Source organism: Canis aureus, chromosome 28, assembly GCF_053574225.1.
Source record: "Canis aureus isolate CA01 chromosome 28, VMU_Caureus_v.1.0, whole genome shotgun sequence".
Lineage (NCBI taxonomy): Eukaryota > Metazoa > Chordata > Mammalia > Carnivora > Canidae > Canis > Canis aureus.
In genome coordinates, this window is record NC_135638.1 from 22,423,257 (window position 1) to 22,444,449 (window position 21,193).

Below are 21,193 nucleotides of genomic sequence, written 5' to 3' on the forward strand. Positions count from 1 at the left end.
TAATTTTTACCCTTCAGATCTGCTCAGATGACTTGAGATGGTAACTGTAAAATGTAGGCACTGTACTCTGTGAATAAAAATAATTTATTCCCCATCTCCAATGTGATAATTTCAGTACTTTTTACTCTTCTCTGTATTAAGCAACCATGTCCAGTTTTGTAAAGCTTGAGTTTCCCTGAACTATGGACTCCTGGAGTTTGATCTTTAAAGATTAGCAACAAAACAATCTTTGGTCACTTATGAGTTATTTAAAATGGGAAAAAAATTAATTTGATATAAGCAGCAAAATTTGTTGTTAAAATCTATTTAAATTGCAATATATCTTATATACCATAATATAATGTATATTCTTCTCACCAGCCCCTCCCTAAACACCAGTAACAACAATAAAACTTATGACTAAAATAGAGGGGATTTTGGCAGAGTTTTCTATTAACTTCCACAGAAAAAGACTCATTTTAATATCTAGAATGAGGAATAAGTTGGGAAAAAGTTTTAGTCAGACCAGCGTTCTTAAAATAGACTCCGAATCATATTGTAATATATTGTGGAGCATATTCAAGTGTAGGTGGTTTTCTTTTAATTTATTGAGCATAGTTTTAAACCTGTACGTTTTAAACCTTACGAATCTAGCCATTTTAGTTCACAGTAGGCAAAACTTGGCACATATTCTCTGCTCAGACGTAAGTGTAGTTGTGTTTTTTAACTGAAAAAGTTGACTAGCTTTTTTTTTTTTTTTTTTAGTTCCTAGAGATTAAAAAAAATGGGAGTATTTACTTTGTCCGGTTTTAGCTACAAGCAATTGTGTTGGCTTCATCCCCAGCCCCTTCTAAATTCCAGTTACTGTTTACTATATAATTGAGTTTTTAGTGAAATAGTTTACAAGTCTTAAAATGGCTTCCATTATCACATAGTGACTGCTTTTCATAAGTATTGTTTTTTTGAAACCTTAATACAGGAATTCATGTAACATGAATGTAAAAGTAAATCCTGTTGACCTTGAAGGGACTTTTGCACTCCAACCTTTTCAAGCATCTCCATTCATGTCATGATGTCATAACTTATGTTTAAAACTATAATTTGTCTCTGTATGAAAGAGCTGCCTTTGCTGGGACTATAACATCGTGATGATTTTGTTAACAATATATTTGATTGCTGCCTCATTGAATGAGATTTTGCTTTAGAAAATTTAAATGTAAGCATTTAAAGATAAAGTTTAAATGAAAATTAAAGCCTCACTTTGGAAAAAGTCTGATTTTTACTTTGGTTTCTCTGGTGGGATGCCATTGAATGCCAGTAAAAAAATGTAGATATAAAAATAACATCAAAGTGTTATGCTTTTTAAATGTTGGTACAAATTAATACATAGCAGTAGTTTTAGACATTTTAGCTTACGGTAGGAATATCTTAGTTGTTTTTACCTATACATTTTCTTAGAAAAGAATTGTGAAAAGGAAAATGTACACAATTTATATAGTTGTGGGAGTTTTTAAAAGTAGTTTAAAATTTTTAGGAGTATTTTATGTTGTAGCAAGGTGGAATTTTGAGTTAGAATAAATTCAAAGACCTGTAGAAGCTGTAGTAAAAATTCACAGATTGAAATGACTGTGATTACTTATGTGCTATACTCTATCGTGTTGGGTTATTTTAAGCTTTTTACTTTAGCATTGTGGCATTGTGCTGGTCAGTAAAAGTTAGATTCTATTTTGGTTTGCTTAGTACGAAAGCTTTATGCTGTTGTTTCCATATGCAGAACAGTTTGAAGTGATAATAACTTTACTTTTGACCATTTTTGTGAGAAAAAGTCCAGGAAATACTATGTTAAAAATATAATACTTTTGCCGAAGTTGTAATTTAAGCATAGAGTTTGCTTTTTATAATTAAATGCTATACCATTATGGGCAATTTGGAATGAACTAATTCTTTACTTAGTGTTAGAACTCTTTTCTGTATGGACTCCTCTTAAGTGAATGGGACTATGAGAGGCTTTAAAATTAACTAATTGAAAGTTTTTATTTAAGAGAGAAAAAAATTACTGTATATTAATACAGTAATTATCTATTTGCTTTGCATAACTACCATTTTCGGATGCTTGAAGATAACCAACCTTCAGATGTTAAATTGCTTTTATTTTATCTAACCACTTCCACTAGAAATCTTTCCTATGTATTATACACATTCATAATCCTTAAAAGTAGATAAATATAATTTTTTTCTTGTGACTGCACATGAATTTTTGTTGTGTTCAACTTTTTATTTTTATACTATATGGCATTAGACTAGTACTGATTTTAATTTATTGTGTCTGATTTTTTTCTCCATGTCAGCTGGTGCTTTTTGCTGTTGACATTTATAAATCCTTTCAACACTTTCCTCATTTGATGCAAACAAGAAATTTGGTAATAACTATTTTTTCCAGTGTTTTAAAATCTTAAAATTAACCCTATATCAAAGATATTATCCCCACCCTAGAGAGGAAAAAATTAGATTTGGAGAGGTTAAAACTTACTGAAGGTCAGGAAGCCAGTAAGTGGTAAGTAAGATGGACTATGACTCAGATGAGTTTTTATGTATTTGTAAATACATATACACCTTTGTAAATACTACCCAGATCAATATATAGAATATTTCCACTACCTCAGTAGGCTCTCTTGTATGTGCCCATTCATTAGTGTCCCCTCAGAGCTAACTACTCTTCTGATCTTGATCCCCATAGATAGATCTCTATCCTTCTTGATTAGTTTTCCCTGTTCTTTATAAAAACTGAATAATAATAATGTGGTCTTTGGTATCAGGCTTCTTTTGCCCACTATTGCATTTGTGAGATTCATCCTTATTGTATCATGTGGTGTTGGTTTCTTCATTTTTCATTGCTGTTTAGTGTTCTGTTATGTGAATATATTGAAATTTATGTATTCATCTTATTGATGGATACCTGGGTCATTTCCATTTTTGGCTATTATAAATAAAGGTGCTATACACATTCTTATATATTTTTAGTTTAAAAAATAATTTATTTGAGAGAGAGAGCGAACATGAGTCGGAGGAGGGGCAGAGGGAGAGGGAGAAGGCGGCTCCCCACTGAGCAGGAAGCCCAATGTGAGACTCGATCCCAGGACCCTGAGATCGTGACATGAGCTGAAGGCAGACGCTTAACAGACTGAGCCACCCAGGCACCTCCATGTTTTTAGTTTTTAATATGTTTTACACTCACTTACCTTGGAAATACACCAAGGATTGAAATTGCTTAGCCTTGGGAATAATAGTATGGTGACCTTTAGTAGGTACCAGCCAATCAGTTTTTTAAAGTGTTTGTACAAATTTGCACTCTGACCATGACTAGTACTGTATGGGGGTTCTAGTTGCTTATCATATGTTGGTAGTCTCAGTCTTAGTAATTTTTTCTCTTTTTAATTTTACTTACTCTGGTAGGGTGTCTAGTTTAGTGTCAGGGAAACTGAAAGTTATGTTTTAGAACAAAAAAATATTTAATGTAAATGTATACACTTATATGGAGATTGGTTGAATACTTCTGAGGTTTTATTTTTTCCCCCTAATCCCTGTCTTTATAAGCGAGCCTTGATTGCTTGTTTAATCAGTGATATTAATGAAGTTTTTCCTACAAAGAGGACAAGTGCAGTATTCTAGAAATTACGTGTTTCATTTAGTTTCATTTAAGGGAATTTTCAAAGGAATTTAAGAATGGTAAAGATCTTTATTCACAAATTTACAAATTGTAGAAGAACTCAATAAAGACCTTTATCACTGAAAAATCAGGATCTTCTTTGCTATATAGCAGTTGCACGTAATCTATAGGACTTGATCTAGAATTTTGTCCACAGGGTGGTTTTTGTAATCTTACAGTAAGTTATTCTAAAAATTGCTTGACTTGATCAGTTCTTGTTTTTCCAAGTTCATGCAAGTTCCACGTGTTTGGCTTTCTTGTATGAGTCTCAGGTACGCTGATTAGTCAGGCGGTCTCATCTGAAACTAATGTATAATAGTGCTGAGTTGTATAACTTGCCATACCAGTTTCATAGTGTTTTTGTTTTGCTCAAGTAGATGAAAGGTTTATTTAAGTGTGGCCACACTGGTACTGCATTCCTGGTGATCTTGGTAGGTTAATGACCATCTTTGTCATAGAAATCAGGAAATGTGGGTTGAACCTCTGGGATGCATGTCGTCGGTTCATTAAAATGCAGTCTCCCAAAGGACCGAGGATTATTGGAAGCACTTGGTAGGTGATGCAGCTTTAAAAACCTATCTGTTTTATCTGCCTATCTTCATTCTGTTTCAACTCTTTGAATACATCAGTGTTTAATCATATTATCTAGTGTATGAATGCTTTCTTTAGTAAGATTAAACATGACTTTGGAAATCCAAGTAGGTTTCCTTCCACAGTTTAGTAGGTTTGCTTTAGCTGGGGCATTTTGGTTGCTCGTGAACCTGTATTTTCAGTTTGTACTTCTGCTTTGTTTAACTGGTTGCCTTTTAACTGAATTAACTCTTAGCAGTCAGTGTGATTGATCCACTATTTTTTTGGGGGGGGGGTATTATTTAGAGGGTGGGTTGAAGAATTGTTTGAAATACTTATCTTTGAAATATCAGCTAAAAAAGTTTTGGTACTCGGCTTCAAGTTATCTCCTTTGGACAATATTTGAATGGATTGAAAGGATTATGGATTTTGCAAGAATTTCAGGATAAATGTAGATACACATTTATGAGGACAGGAGGCATACTGCCGTATTCTTTTACCAGGTGTACTGAACCTATTTTAGGTATATTCCTTATATAATACCATTATTCAAAATGTAAACAAATAGATGGCAAGATTGTTGTTGAAGACTGGTCATGTGTGCTTATGTTGTAAGGAAAGCGGTGATATAAAGCAGAATGTATTAACCTCTCTGGGCAAACTTTAAGAATGTATGTAATTTTGTAACAGAAATGGAAAATTTGAGGTTGGGCAAGGAAAGCTTAAGCAAAGGCAGTGAAGTGAGTTAGTTGCTGGTAAAGAGCTATGGGACAGGACTGAGTGAGTTACTGATTGTCCTATTGAGAGTGCCGTCTCTAGAGAAACCCAGTAAATAAGTTATTTATTAGAACCTCAGTAAGGTAGCTGAGGCCTTTAATTCTTTTAAGACCATTTCTGCCTTTTATAAGTCAGGGTTGAGTTTATGGACTACTACCAATAAATTTACTTTAAAGCTTAAAATTACTGAAAGTTAAATTTCTCACCCCCTCTCCTGTTCTGCCTTTTAGGCATCTGGAAGATCATGACTGTTGGGGAGATAGCTTTGAGCTACCTATATGTCTAGGAGTAAGTCTGCATAAGGGACAAGGGTACTTCGCTAGCTTTGGGGCTTCAGTCTTCAACATTGGCTCACTGAGTATATGACCCAGCAGTCTTCCTGATTCATTGTATATAGGTAACATTAAATTAAGATTAAAAACTTGCTATCACTTTTCCTTGTGTGAACCTTCTATATTACAGATAATTTTTCAAAAGACATGCCCTTCGAGTTTAGGTTCTCTGTGTAATTGTAGGGATTACAGTGTTGTGCTCGGGTGTGTGCTGTCTGTCTGTCTGTCTCTGTATGTATATGAAAAACAAGGGACAGTTTTCTGACTTTATTTATATTAGTTTTATTGCTATCACTATTTTGAACTAGTAATAGTGAAATACCTATATCCTTTCATATATATGTGAGAAAACTTAAATAATAAGGGTAAAAGCCTGTGTGCTTTAGGCATATATATGTGTGTGTGTGTGTGTGTGTGTGTGTGTGTGTATACACAGACTCAGTTTGTGTTACAAGTACTATAAAACTTTGAAAGTAGTACTACATTGAAGTATATCATATAGGTACTAAGGGAAAATTGAGAAAAATACTATTAAGAACAGTTGGAGTTTCTGTGGAAATCTGTTAGATGTTAACCCAGTGTTTTTGACTTGTCTTGCCAGTCAGTTAAGGGGAGGTAGAGTAGTACAAGCTGGTTTGCTGGTCACTCCATTTGAGCTGCCTCTGTCACTAGTATGGTCGGTATGTTTCAGGGAGATCAGTCTACTGCTTAGTTGGTGGTAATGGCCTCCATTTATGAGGTGATGATATAGAGGTGACTAAGCTTTGGCCAGAAAGACCAGAATACTAGACCGAGTTAATGGGCCACCCATGTCACCCATCTGACCCATCTGACATGGGTGGCCCATTTCTGGGGAAAGCTAAGTTTCATTTTAACATCTATGAAAAATAGATTAGACTCTTAAATAAAAAAAAAAAAAGTGAAAACTGTAGTAAGATGCCACTTTCTACCTGTCAGATTAGTAAATTGAATGAATGAACGAATCTGCTCTTTGTTAATTAGGTTGTAACCAAAGAACATTTTCATGAACTACTGGTTTGTGGTGTAAATTGGTATTTTCTGAAAATCATTTTGGCTTTAGAGATCAGGAACCTTGCCTTACCATCAGTCCATCAAATCTTCTGACCTAGGAATGCTACTCCTAATATTGTTTTAAGGAAGTAGTCCTATATCTAGATGAAGATTTATGTACAAAGATTTCCATCTTGCAGTTTCTGTAAACAGTGAAACAGTATTGTTAAATAGGGGATATTTAAAGATAGGGATAGAAAAACACCTGAAAGAAATACACTAAATGGAAATATAACTGAACTATTGACAAAAGGTGCTTTAGGGGTGGAGGGTGGTAGTGAACATATTTCTCTCTTCTGTTTTTCAAAATGAACATTCTTTTTATAATCTTAAGAAAATCTAAAAGAACAGAGTGAATAATAACTTTATTAGAGGAAGAAAGGTAGAACTGACTTCACTTGAAAGAGCTGCCCCAGACCTGAGGCCAAGTTTGAAAACAGAAGACTTATTCTGATGCTCTATAGAGCAAGTTCTAGGGATTGCAAAGTCTTCTTGGAATGAGTAGGAAAGGGTATTAATTTTCTTTTAGAGATTGTTGGCTTATAGAGTACATTTTGTAAGAGTAAGGATAATATTAATACAACTTTCTTTATACCCTCTGGAACCTGGTGCTTGATAAATTTAAAAGGAGTAAGTGAATGAAATTTGTGCTCGATTTTGGACACAAATTGACAAGATAAATGTCAGCATATATTTTTGGAGTTAGATACCATATATATTTTGATAGGATGAGGAAGATAGGGAAATATGAAGTGAAATAATCACAAGCTTATTTGGTGTATTTTGTCCTAAGAATTAGTGCATCTTAGGCATATGAATATCTTGAGAAATGGAGTGCTTTATTATTTAAGACAAATCAGGAGGGATCCCTGGGTGGCTCAGCGTTTTAGTGTCTGCCTTTGGCCCAGGACGTGATCCTGGAGTCCTGGGATCGAGTCCCACATTGAGCTCCCTGCATGGAGCCTGCTTCTCCCTCTGCCTGTGTCTCTCTCTGTCTCTCTCATGAATAAGTAAATAAAATCTTAAAAAAAAAAAAAAAAAAAAAGACAGATCAGGAGAGAGAGAGAGTTGCAGATCTCATTAGGGTATGTGGGACCAGTTCTCGGGACAGTTGAAGGTCTGAACTCTGGAAGTGGGACCCTGAGTGGGAAAGTTTGTTTATCCCTGCTGAGGGTCAGGATGCTGTGGTAAGACTGTTAACTTGCCATGTAATATTTGAACACTTATGTATACATATATATATTCTTAAATTTTGGCCCTCTATTTGGATTTGTTTTATTTTTTCCTAGAAAATCTGAAAGTTCTACTCATAGGCTCACATCAGATGACAGAAAGATTAAAGATAGCTTGGTAGGCAATATTTACTGAGTGAGACAACATAACTATATAATCAGCCATTTGATTTACCCATTGTTTTATAGAAACTTGGTCTTGGTAGTAAATTCAGTATCCTCAGACAATTACTACCCTCACCCCAGCTTGAATAAATAGCAAAGGAGTTAATGTGCCAATACTCATTTAAGAAGTTTTATTAAATTTTCAGATTAGGCTATTATCACTCTAAATTCAATAACTTTTTAAAAGTTTGCTGAATGTTATTCTTTTCCTACCTCAGATAATTTTGCTTTTCACTGTGAAAATTACTTAAGTTTCATCCTGCATTGATGTGCTTTCTTACTGTCCAATTTGTAATTTATAACTACCTCTCATCTATTAGTCATCCATGATATTCTCTTCTGTTTTTAAAACTTAAAAAAACCTGACTGACTCAAAGAAGCTTTTCTAATGAACATCAGTTGTCCACCAACCACTCAGCATAACCATCTTCAGCCAACTATTATACTAAGAATGATATATTTTCCTGCATTTTTCTTTAATTTCTTGTTTGTTTATTTCCTGTAGATGGTAAACTCTTTGAGGGCAGGGATTATGTTTGGACATTGATATGTGTGCCAAGTTTCCAGTACAAGGTTGTATACACAGTGGACTCAATAAATACTCACTGACTAGCTGTTGAAAAATTTGATGAGCCTCCCAAAGTGTTTATCATAGTCTGAGTAGTTTATGTATTAGTTAAATCTGACTCAGTAATTGGCAGTCCTTGGGTTTCAAGTGGTGATGGAATACTAGCTTGCCTCTCACTAACGTCAAGAAAGTACCTAATAGAAGTCTCATGACACAGCCTAATGACAGAGGTTCTATTTGGCTTTGTAGCACCTAGAAATACAAGTGTAAAAGCAGTTGTAAAACAGATTCTTTAAAATATTTCTGAAAGTTCTGAGCACTTCACTTTTGTGGCTATTTGGCTAGTTGGTTGATCTCTACAACTTCAGTAATGGTTATAGTCATTGCTGTAATTCGCAGGCACCTCTATGGTCCAGACCCTTCCTTAGGTGCTTTACTTCTTTTCTGTTTTCTTATACCCTCAACATGATACATATTATTGCCATTTTACAGTTAGAGAAATTGAGGTGGAGAGAGGTATTAGTATATGTGCTGCCAAAGCGAGCACCAGAGAGAGGTTTGTTTGATTGATTGATTGATTGATTGATTTAATTTTTTTCAGAGAGAGGTTTTAAATTAACTTGTTCAGGATCATATATAATGGTAAATGGCTGAAGTCAGTATTTGAACATTGGTTTATTGGGGTCCAAAACTTATACGAATTTTATTAGATCTTAAAACCTCTCAGAGATGAGGATACTAAAGGGAAAACTGTACTTAAATCCAAATAATGGAGCTAGACATTACATTTTGAATAATATTGATAAATTTCATATTGCTCTTACAGTATTGCCTATAATCATAAATGGTGTCTTGCTTATTGAAATCTATAGTTTTCTGTACTTGGAATGAATATTGCTTTCAAGTGAAAAGCTCATAACATTTAAAAAAATATATTTATTTATTTTAGAGCACAGGTGGGAGGGGCAGAAGGAGAGAGGAAGAATGAGTCTTAAGCAGACTCAGCGCTGAGCATGGAGCTGAACACCGGACCCTATCTCACAACCCCAAGATCAGGACCTGAGTTGAAACCAAGAGTCAGATGCTTGACAGACTGTGCCACCCTGGTGCCCCAGGAAGCTCATAACATTTATCTATGCCATTTGTGTTATAATAATCATTACTGTTTATCTTAAATATCAGTAAATCTTTATAATAGGAATGAACTAATTATTGATAGTCCTGACTAAGATCTAAGGGCACAATGACTTTGCTGAAGAAAGCAGATTTTAGTAAGACCCATTCCTAAAAAATTGTAGTATAGGTTATCAGTGTATAGTTAATGGAAAACATGATTTTCCTAGTGCTATATTTAGGTGATATGATGAAATAAATAACTTATTGGCAATGAGAGGGAAGCATTATCTAGGAAGCAAATTTATGAGGTATACTTTAGCTCCAAAAATAAAAAGCATTCCTCGTACAAAAGAAAGCTGTTTTACTTCCTTCCTGTTTGGCAAAGAATGCCCTAGTATCACAACTTCCTCTATGAGAAAGAAGATGGATGTAGCACAGCCAGCTCTTCAGGTAAACCTACTCAGATCTCTTGTGGATGAGTAATTTCTTGAATGTTCTGAAAACAAAACCAGAGTGCTGCTTTAGAGAGTTCTATAGGGATTGAGAGAAGTATTTGGGATTTCTGGGAGTTGGTTTAATAGTTTCATAGGCAATGCTTCCTGGGCTTGGTGAAGATTTTGTGATGTCTTTAAAACAGTGCATTAAACAGCCCTTGAGCCCTTGTAAACAAGTTCAGTCTCCAAATCTAGAGACTTTCTTTTCAACCACATGGTGCCTTGACTTCAAGAGGAAACTAGACTCAATAACTACACAAACACAGTTTACCAAGAGTAGGTTTTACATGAGGCATACCTCTAGATTATTTCTCAGCGTGGTGCCTCATCCTCCCTATGTTGTGCATCATGTGGACGTATTTTTCTCTCTAGAAAGTATGTATGTACTTTTCAATACTTTGGACAGTTCATTATTAACTAAAGAGGGCCATATTCAAAACAGTATTTCTTCAGGCTTATTCTATAAAAGTTATAATCATCTATTTAACTGAGTTTCTGGCTGCCTTAATATTATACCCCAGCAGGGCCGTGTTTCATCAGAATCAGTTTAGGGTTTAGTTCAATCCTGAGACCTACTGATTTCTTTTACTATCTTGGTTCCTATCTGGAAAGCTTTCAAGACCGCCAGCTGTGTGGCCTGTTTGAAAGCAGGAGGCTTGTGGCAGGAATGTGGGTTTGCCCTATTAGTGTTGCAAAATCACTTCTTATGTAGAGAGTCTTGCTTTTCTCTTGCCTTCTGTCTGGTTTTAGATTATTTTTCTTGTGGTTTTGGTTTGTGAGTGTGTACTCATGGCTTTCATTTCCTTTATTTCTTTCCCTTCCTTCACACAGACAATGAGAAGGGAATAACTTTGAGATATTTTTGTATTTGTTTACATTGCTAAGTTATATAGGCAACTTCCCTTTTATCTTATAGAAAATAAACCCAGGATGGCTAAAAATATTTTAAATCAATGATTATAACTTATAACTTATGTTCTCAACAATTCTTTCATTGTTTGGTTTAAATATAACTATTGGTAATATGGTTATAATTTAGAAGGTGTGTACATTAAAGAATTTACCCACAATGGCACCATCCTCACATAACCACTTTTAGTATTTTAGTGTATTTTCTTTTAGGTCTCTAAGAGATTATTCTGTTTGTTTTGTTTTTTAAGTGCTTTTACTGGGGATGAAATTCATACATTGGAATTTTACCTCATTTTTTCAACCCTTTCTTTTCCTTAGAGGTGTTCGGTGCCCAAAGAAATAGCTAAACTATAGGAAGAAGAGATCACAGATGAAAGTACTTTTACATTTACAAGTTGGATTATCAGTCCTTTATAATCAGTGTCAAGTATCTTACCTGATTTCTAATAAGATATGATCACAAAGTGATTACAAAGCACAATGCACTGTCTTCTTTAGCACTTCAGAACTTACTCACTTACTAGTATTTCATTGAACATGCTGGAGATTTCGGCGTCAAAAGGCATCCTATGTTGTGTAGGAGTGACTAGTGTCAGTCCATGTAGGCTTTATCATTTCTGCACTCCTTTTGGTTAAAAGGAATGGTTACTTGAAGGAAATGTCCTCTGGACAGCATTGATTACTGACCAGACCTACATTTCTGTAATCTATCTGAAGAGAGCTCATCAGTGAGAAATGGTTAAATTCTCAAAGTTAGAAGGCATATCATTGGAAATATAGCCAAGAAAGGCAATGGTCTTTTTTACATACAAATACAATTTTTGTATCCTAAAAAAAACCCAAAAACTTAACTACTGATGAATAATTTCAGAAAGCTTAAATGTTAATCTTCTTCATTAAGCTTATTTTTTTAACTTATATTTTACACTTAGGAAATGTATACTGCTTGCTTACATATTTAAAGAACATTTCAAAGCCCTCACTTCCCAGTGTTATACTTGAAAATGACCTAAAGGTGAATAAATGGTCCATTTTAAAAATGTGCTCATAGAGGCCAGTTTTGCTGTGGAGTTTGGGTAGTTTCATCTTTTTGTTGTGATCTTCTAAAAAGTGCTGTTAGTTGTTATTTCTCTTTTCTTTGGGGAGGGGGGAAGGGTGGATCACATATTATATTTTATTTTCACAGCCTGCTTTTTACATCTGCCAATACGCTGCAACCATCTTTCCAAGTCAATAAACATTTATTCCTCTAGTTATTGTTTTTTTAAACTGTTTTAATATTTATTATTTAATGTTAATAATCATAATATGTGAGCACATTTTTACTTTTGCCATTTTATAAGTGAATCTTGATTTTTAGACTTGTTCATCTTCCTCAATCTAGCACTTGAAGCCTAAACTCATTTGCAGAAAGGTGGCTTTTACCCCATAGCTGAAAATAGGATAACTATAGGTTGGTGATGCATACTATACTTTGATAGTTTTTGTGAGACTTTTTGTGGTATTCTATGCTTTATTTTAAAATATGACTTGTTCATGTATTTGTGGACAAGGAAGTGGCTTTTGAAATTTACTCTGTATCTGAGAATTACCTTCCACATTCTAAAATGGACGCAAGAGAAGTGGGTAGGGGTGTGTGGGGGGGGACACTTGTGTAAACATTTAAGGAGTAGGAAGAACAGAAATATCAAAAATTTTTTAGGCAACCCTGACTGCTTCTATTCCTAAAAAAGATTTTTTTTGCTGTAACTTTAAAAATGAATACATAACTTATTCTGCTGTAATTTCTTTCATTTTAAAACATGTTTAATTTGTGAATTACATAAGCATTAAATTTCATGTATATGAGGGGAAGAGTGAGGTTTAAGACTAGAACCCACAGTCTCTTATTTTCTCAAAATAGCTCTCTTCACTCTGCCATGTTACCACTATTACCAGTGACAAGTCATACCTCTTTGCCTGAAGTGGTGAGTTCTACCACTTTTAAAATACCATTACTAAAAACAGCTCGAGTTCCTAAGCTGCCTTAGATTTCCAAAAGCATTTGAAAGTATTTTTGGACCTGCTAAACATCATTAGATGGAAGTAAGAAGAAAGTGTATTTGGTTAATTTGTATTAGAGAATTCATAGTTGTCTGGACGAAGGGTTAGAAATGTCTCATTCCTTTGGGACTCAAATAAATTCATCAAGTGCTATAAAATCAGGAGCGGAAGATACATTCAGATTAGCTAATTAGCCTTTGCCTTAGAGTTTGCTATTTTCTAAATAGGGCAGAAACCACACTTATAGTTGCTTCCATGTTACCGTTAGGTTCACTGGGCCCAGTGATTAAGTAATTTGACTCACCCTTTACTTGTAAATGTTAGCTTCCAATTTTAGATACAAATCCTTATAATATTTGAAGATTGGTTCAAAAATTATTGCTGTAATGAATATTTTCCCCTGATTACATGTCTTTGCTAATACCTGTTCAAAATGTATGCTTCTATCTGAATTATGGTCTCCTCTTAGGTTCTTCAGTGTCAGTTCTGGGTAATTGATGGAGCATGACTACGGGGTGAAACGTTTTCATATGATGCCATTTGTGTTACAGAGAGTACACTTTATGATTATGAGAAGATTTTTACAGTAGTTCCTCTATTCCAAGTTGCTATTTATTGTAAAGTACAGTATCGGATTAGCAACTTTCCAGGAAAAATAAAAAGAAACACTGTCACATTAAATGTACACTTGTAAGATACTTTACCATTTCAGAAAGTATGAAAATATATATATGCTGGGAAAGTAAGGGAAAATTGTGGTAATTTTGTTTTGCTTAGCAAAAGATTTTCTCTAAAAAAAAAAAAAAAATGTATGGAAGTATTTTCTAAGATGTGTTCATTGGAATAAAAGTGCCTTAGAGTGTGAGCTGGTATTTTTTAAATGTCTGAAATGTATATTGAGCAACACATTTGCGAAATGGCACACGAAACTGAAAAGCTGGTGTGCATTGTTAATCTACATATATTTTCAAATTTTATTTTACCACGGAACCTTTTTGTCAAGGAATATACGTCAATTTAGAAAACTTTGATATATGGCAGTATTTTTATAGCACATTTAAGCCACTGGGATTTTCTTGAAAATAATTTTGAGACATAAAGGCCCCAAATTATGTTATCCTAGGGAATTTAAGATACAGGATATTAAAATTTAAAGAAACAATGTAGCCACTCAAAAATAGCACCATATTTTTTTCTTTCTTACTGGTATGTAATTTATTTTGTAGTTTAAAAAGTGGCTTTTTCTGGAAGTTTAAGCAAAGCTGGGAGTCAGAAGATCTAATTTCTAGGCCTTTTTCCCCCTTTTTTGGCTGAGTGACTTTAATCAAATCACAATTTCACTGAACCTTCCTTTTGACATTTGTCTAATGCACATAATAATTACATACTCAGGGATCCCTGGGTGGCACAGCGGTTTAGCGCCTGCCTTTGGCCCAGGGCACGATCCTGGAGACCTGGGATCGAGTCCCACGTTGGGCTCCCGGTGCATGGAGCCTGCTTCTCCCTCTGCCTGTGTCTCTGCCTCTCTCTCTCTCTCTGTGTGATTATCATAAATAAAAATTAAAATAAAAAAAATTAAAATAATTACATACTCAGAGTCCACCTCACAGAATTGTTGTCAAGATAAAATAAGAGAAAAATAATCTATCTGTAGGTATTTGAAACTTGTAGAGCTTAATGTAAGATTAGGGAAATGGTTGTGCCTTAATATTAGGCAAGTAGAAGATGTGGGTGTCTTCAAATCCTATTTATTTAGACTAATGGCCCTTTACTTGAGGACAGTAGAATTTTTTAGGGCTAAAGTGGGATTGAGATAATTATGCCACTCTCTCTTTCTTTCACTGAGGAACTGAAGCCAGGAGATGTTAAGTGATTGGCCTTGAATCTCATAGGGAAGTCTAGGAGGATGGCCTGGTCTCCTGATACGTGGTTTCATTCCGTGCTAACCTCCAGAGCAGTCTAGAAAAGAGAAACAGTGAGCCAACTGTCCAGTCAGATATTCTTTTTTTTTTTTTTTTTAAGATTTTATTTATTCATGAGAGACACACACACACACAGAGGCAGAGACACAGGCAGAGGGAGAAGCAGGCTCCATGCAGGGAGCCCGATGTGGGACTCAATCCTTGGACTCTAGGATCACACCCTGAGCAGAAGGCAGGTGCCCAACCATTGAGCCACACAGGTGTCCCAAGTCAGATATTCTAGAGTATCTTCTTCCCAGATATTGTTACTTTTTATAATGAAATGTTAGTATTATAATTTTTAAGTTCCTAATTATATTCTTGTTCACTACTGTGTTTTGACTTTCATAGTATATTTTGGCAAAAATATTAAGAAATTACTTTTTGGCAGTAGATTTTTTTTCTTTTGTGTCATGTTTTTAAAAGGAAATTCTGACAAATTACTGTGTAATGTGCTAAAACTAAAATGATGAGAGAAAAGATAAACATGGGCCATTTATATTTTAAGTGAGTGTTTGTCACACCTTTAGAATTTTGACATTAGAGCACAAAGAATTTGTTAATATATCCTACCTCCACCATACCTCTTTCAGTGTTTTACCGAGAAAATGAGAAGGTATGTTTCTTTGTGACCACTTTTGAAAACATCATCCTTTTCTCTTTGCCTCAAATATTTACCAAAACAGAAAATAGCATTGCTTATTTTTATTACACTTAACAAATTACTGGGGAATAAATGCATTATCAGTCCATACATATTTGCTGAGTACCCTTTACAGAGGCAGTTTGTTAGGTGCTGATGATCTTAAGACATGCTATGGTCTTTGGGCCAGGAAGGAGGACTTGAACATGCTTATTTACTGTTGCATTCTTTTACAACATGAGATCAAACATTTTCCTGTATTTAAAAATACCTAGTTAAAAAAACCCAAAAAACTGGTAAAATAATTTTCCCTATTTGTGTTCTTTTTGCCCTCCTGTGAAATTTGAATAGAGAAATCCTGTAAATAGAAAAAGTGTGAATAATTTTAGAACCCTGAGAATAATATGAAAGGTGAAATTGTCTATGCTTTAATAAAAGGAGCAGTGAAAATTATTTTAGTCACTGGAATAGTAAGTGTGTTTGTTTAAACTGTAGCACACCTAGACAGAAATAAATCTTGTTAAAACAACTTACTACTGACCTTACTTGTTTTGCCCATTTTGGGTCCCCAAATCTCAACTGCAGTAAAGTAGAAAAGGCCTACCCGGCATCTTTGTAATAATATCTCTAAAGGTTCTTTAACCTGATACTTGAAGAAAAAATAAAAAAGGATTAGTTACACATGCCTTGAATTTATAGTCTGAAATGAGAATCCAAACATTTTATTATATACTATAGTTAACGAAGGCATGCTGAGATATTACAAACTGCAAATGACCTTTTGTGGGATTTTGATTCAATCTTCACTTCCTTTTCTTAGAGGAACTCCAACCCCAAGTCACTCTGAGATTGGTCTGCATATATTGGTTGTATCTGAATTGTTGATTGTGTTATTTTTGTGAAAAACATTAAAAAGTATACAGAAAGACACTATTATACAGAATATTTTCTAGTCTGTAAGTTCCTTGAAGTCAGAACCTTTTTTTAAAGCATTTCCAGAGCCTGTGTATATCCCTATTTATAGGTCCTAGTATTATAAATATTTGTTGGGTAAGTGAATAAATGGATTTATATTTATCTTATGTACCATAATCCTCTTTTGTGTTGGATACCGTTCTGGTTTCTAGCTAGTCTTCCTGAGATGTTTCCTTTTTTCTTTAAAGTCTTTATTACTATTTATGAAAAGCTGTTAGTTTTTATTCTAGTTACCCGTTGCTTAAACAACTTACTATGATATCATAATTCTGTGGGTTAGGAATTTGGACAGAGCATAGCAGAGATGGCTTGTTTCTGTGGTGTATGGAGTCTCAGCTGAGAGGCTCAGGAACTCTTCTTAGTAGCTGGAATGGATTGGGGCTGGCTGAGCATATATTTTTCCTATGGCCTCTTCACATAGCTAGGTTGGGCTTCCTCCTGGTATGGTGGCTTCAAGGTAGTCAGACATATGTAGTGGCTCAGACTCCAAGATAAAGGGTTCCAAAGTCCTATTGCTGCAAAGTTCAAAGCTCAGAAGTTCCAGAATATTACTTTTGCTGCAGTCTGTTAGGCCAGTCACTAAGGCAGCCCCAGGGAGGGCAGTTATACTTCATTTTTCAGTAGCAGTGGCAAAAAGTTTATTGCTGTCATTAGTCTTCCACAGTTTCTATCCTTTATATATATATTACTTGTCATTGTTATTATTAACCTTATTAGGCTGTGGTTTTATTTTAGAACGTTCAGCATAATAATGTCCATGTCCACTGTTTAGTATTCAGGGATCTGATGATAGCTGTTTTGTCCCTCTCTCCATGCTGTGTTGTGGCTTGACTGCCCAGAGTGCTCTTTGTCCTAGACCTGCGTGAGGGAGGAGTGTTAAACATTTCTTTGGGTAGAAACAAGAACTTTTTGGTTGGAAGTTCATGCTGAAAGTGAACTTTTTCCATGGTGCCAGAGGGGAGTACCTATATTTGTGTTTCTCTGTGTGTGTGTGTGCATGCGTGTGTGTGCACACATGCATGTGGATTAATACAGCATTTCATAATAGATGAGCCAGTAATGGTACCTAGAAATTTTGATTTTGTGTACTACTGAAAATTTCCCCCCAAATCTAGGGAACTGACAGAGGACTGTCAGATTTTGAATTTTGTCAAGTCATTACATGGGGAAAAAAAAATGACCATCAGCGACAACCACCATTTCAGAAAATGTAAGGAAAACTTAACCCCAGAATATAGTAAGCTCATAATCTAATAATAAAGGAGAATCTTCAAATTTAATAAAATTTAGCTTTATAGAAAAATAAAGCTCTACATTTTTTCTTCATTTAGGCTTTTTAAAAAGATTGATTGATTGATTGATTGATTGATTGATTTATGAGAGAGGCAGAGACACAGGCAGAGGGAGAAGCAGGCTCCATGCCTGGAGCCCGATGCAGGACTCGATCCTGGGACTCCAGGATCGCACCCTGGGCCAAAGGCAGGCGCCAAACTGCTGAGCCACCCAGGGATCCCCCTCTTCATTTAGGTTTAAACCTAGAAAAACTTTGTTCTTGAGCCAAACTCAGACATTTCATGAACCACGCTGGTAGGGCCTTATTTCGATTTGTCAGGGGAGAGAAAGAGAGAGAGACACAGAGAGAGAGAGAGAACAAGCAAGGGGAGCTTCAGAAGGAGAGGGAAAAGCAGACTCCCCACTGAGCAGGGAGCCAGATGTGGGGTTCAATCCCAGGGATTATGGGATCATGATCGGAGCCGAAGGCACACTTAACCCACTGAGCCACCCAGGCGCCCCTTGTCTCAGCTTAAAATTTTTTTCTTCACGCCTGCCTTTTATCCTATAATATTAGTATTTCTTCCATTTTCTTTGCTTATATAGGCATAACAGGCCAATGATTGAATAATCTTGTTAGTGACACATTTTGAGCAACTCACTGGGTTGTACTGAGTGAATTTGTTGGGTGAATGATGCTTGTGGCTGTTTTTGTAATAGCAGGATATTAGAAAGCATCTTCTTGATGCTTTGATACCAAATTTGATACCAAATCATTCTTCTCCTGGGTTGAGAGGAAGGTGGTGGGTGGAGCCAGAGTGCAGAGGAGTAGAGCCTGGCAGAATGGAACAAGATGGAAACAACAGGGAAAAGAGGAGGGCTTGAATTCAGAAAGATATAGATTCCATTACTAGTTCTTCCTCTTGGTTTAACTTCAGGAAATCACTTAACTTCTTTGACTTTCAGTTTCCTCACTTGCAAAATGGAATTGATAGATGCCATGGGGGTGAAACCTATTTATGGGAAATAGTAAAAATAATGCTTGTAAAACTTGTATTATAGCAACTAATACAATAATAACAAAAGGTAGCTCTCCTTGTTATTCTGTATATTTAGGATGTTAGAAAGTTCATTTCCAGATCTTTCAAATTTTATTTATATTTTGTATTGTTAGATATTTTCTCTACATGTTCTAGATTGACAACTAAGTTACAAACCTCTCATACCTTTTAGTGTACGTAATGCCCTTCTGTGATGCAAAGGTTGACACAGATTTGATGATGATTTCCATAGCAATTACTTAAGATATGATGGGAAGGCCAGTGTCTTTATGGTAGTATTTGTTTCGAGGTTCATAGAAACTTCTTTAGTCAGAGGATGATAGAAATACTATTGTCAGCAGAGGTACTAATCTCTTTGAATGTCAGTTTCCAATCTTTAAAAAATGATAGTTAAAATAGCTTATTTTCAAGTTTCTTACAGAGCTAAACTTTTATTCAAAATGGTACTTTTGCCATAGGACCCCATTTTCTCCAGTATTCCTCAGTGTTTTTGTCAGAGCCTAGACATAGGCTAAAGTAGCCTAGACATAGGCTAGGTAAAGTTAAAAATTGCATTTTAAATTTTTTAACAAAACGAGAAACTCTGCATAGGCCCACACAATAAATCAAATTGCAAATGAAATACCTTTTTTGGTAATAATTCTTCTGAGTGACAGTTGGATCCATAGGTTGACTCAGATCATACAGACAGACAATAAACATTTGACTAGGTACTAGCTGTACTCCAGGGATATGCTCTCCATTTTCCTTTTTTTTTTTTTAAGATTTTATTTATTTATTCATGAGAGACACAGAGAGAGAGAGAGAGAGGCAGGGACACAGGCAGAGGGAGAAGCAGGCTCCATGCAAGGAGCCCGATGTGGGACTCGATCCTGGGTCCCCAGGATCATACCCTGGGCTGCAGGTGGCGCTAAACCGCTGTGCCACTGGGGCTGCCCGCTCTCCATTTTCCAACATACTAAGCTGCATAGCTTTTTTCTTAGTAATCTGGTGCTCATTTTTGGAATACCGTAGTCTTTCTGGAACTTTGTAAAATAACGCTACATTTATTTACCTCATATAAAATTGTAATTTTACTTTGAAAAACTTATTTGTGATGTGAAATTACAGCCATAAACATATATTATACATAAATGTGAACTCTTTTCAACTTTTGAAAAATACCATTTTATTTAAGGGTTGCTACTTTTCTCTCTTCCCTTCCCCACCTTCTTGTCTTTTACTTATTTATTTTTTGATGGATTGGTGCTTGCCTGGCAGGCAGTCAGAGTAGTAAGAAGTTAATGCCTGGAGTCAGGTGGACCTGGGTCTGACACCCAGTTCCATCACTCGTTCTTTGACTTTAGACAAATTATGTTACTTCTTGGTTATAAGACGGGTGTTCCAGAGCTTTTTAAGAAGACTCCTATCCTCCTTTTTACAATGTATGTGTGTGTGTGTGTTTTCTTTTTTTAATGAATGTTCCCTTTATTATGTTAAAAGGATGGTTAACTTACTGTGGCCAAATGCTGTTGAAAGGTGAGGCCTCCTTTAGGACAGTGACAATGACAGTCATTGGAGGAAAGAAGCCTGTCCTGAGAGGAAAAACAAACTCAGAAGGGGGCTTCTGGTGGGCAGAAAGTTTGTGCTGGTTCTTGGGAGGCTCGTTTTTGAAATGAACATTAGTTATTGAGGGCAAAGACTCTGTACTTGTCCTGGGTAGGCAGATATATAGTATTAATGTTGCTTTTGATTCAGTTGCTTACCTCTTACCACCCGCTCATACTGGGGTAAGTTTTACATACATAAGCCTATCTGCATTATCCTCAGGGGTATAGGGAAGGAGTGTAGCCTCATTTCATATTGGTTAGAGTGGTCATTGTAGCATTAATTTGGGAGAAAAACCTCAAGAGAAGGGAAGTTTCTGAAAGGAGTTCACAGTCCCATTTCCTCTCCCTACGTGAATTTCTTCCCTCTGCAGTTGATATAATATATGGAAATCCTCTACTATTCTGGTATACACAGTAGGCTTCAATAAATATTCTTATTTTAAGGAGAATGAAGGGAAACATTGCAGGCAAAGATGATCCGCATTATTGGGAGAAAAACAAATTTTAATTGTTTTACTACTACATTGTGTGTTGAGGCCTTTTATTTTGGGAAGACCGAATGATTGACAGGTTGGCATGCTCTGGTCTTGGTCAGGAGTCATCTCAGAGCCTTTTATCTTTGTTTAAGAAAGATTAATTTCTGCCCAGTTTATTAATTTTTTTCTGTTTTCTCCTTGTAATTCCATTAAAGACTATATTATCGTGTTAATTTGGGGGCCATGCTTCC

General features: G+C 35.4%; 1 protein-coding gene across 8 annotated transcripts in view; it reads left to right on the top strand.

Annotated features, from left to right (window-relative positions):
• Positions 1-21,193, top strand: part of NCOA2 (nuclear receptor coactivator 2) — a 294,246-nt gene that overhangs the window by 69,596 nt on the left and 203,457 nt on the right. Inside the window, exon 1 of one of the 8 annotated variants that reach the window (XM_077876609.1) lies at positions 5,276-5,429. The exons of the other annotated variants lie outside the window; for them this stretch is intronic. The gene's annotated coding sequence lies outside the window, so the exon portion shown is untranslated. Of the gene's footprint in view, positions 1-5,275; positions 5,430-21,193 lie in introns of those variants that run through there. 8 annotated transcript variants of the gene reach the window in all.